Genomic DNA, 368 nt, shown 5'->3' with positions numbered 1-368 from the left:
AAGAAAAGAAAAAAAAGGAAACAAAATAAAGGAAGAAAGGAAATAAGAGAAAGAAAAGAAAGAAAGGAAAGAAAAGAAAGAAAAGAAAGAAAAGAAAGAAAGGAAAGAAAAGAAAGAAAAGAAAGAAAAGAAAGAAAATAAAAGAAAGAAAAGAAGAGAAAGGAAAGAAAGAAAAGGAAGAAAAGGAAGAGGGTGATGGCCTAGGGAAGGGGGGAGAAGGGAGCAGGGGCAAGAGGGAAGGAGCAGGGGAAAGGGGGAGCAGGGAGGAGAGAGAAGGGAATGGGGGGAGCGGGGCAAGGGAGAAGGGGATGGGAAAAGGGGAAGGAGGAGCAGTGGCAAGGGACAAGGGGGAAGAGGGGGAAGGGAGC

The 368-nt window shown here is 44.6% G+C and overlaps 1 protein-coding gene across 1 annotated transcript in view; it reads left to right on the top strand.

The window, feature by feature from the left end:
* The window catches only part of NEFM (neurofilament, medium polypeptide), an 18,937-nt gene that overhangs the window by 13,435 nt on the left and 5,134 nt on the right, over positions 1-368 (top strand). The window lies entirely within an intron of this gene.

The sequence above is a fragment of the Pygoscelis adeliae genome, unplaced genomic scaffold, assembly GCF_000699105.1.
Source record: "Pygoscelis adeliae isolate BGI_AS28 unplaced genomic scaffold, ASM69910v1 Scaffold372, whole genome shotgun sequence".
Taxonomy (NCBI): domain Eukaryota; kingdom Metazoa; phylum Chordata; class Aves; order Sphenisciformes; family Spheniscidae; genus Pygoscelis; species Pygoscelis adeliae.
Note: the sequence above shows the minus strand (reverse complement) of the source record. Positions and strands in the feature narration are given on the sequence as shown.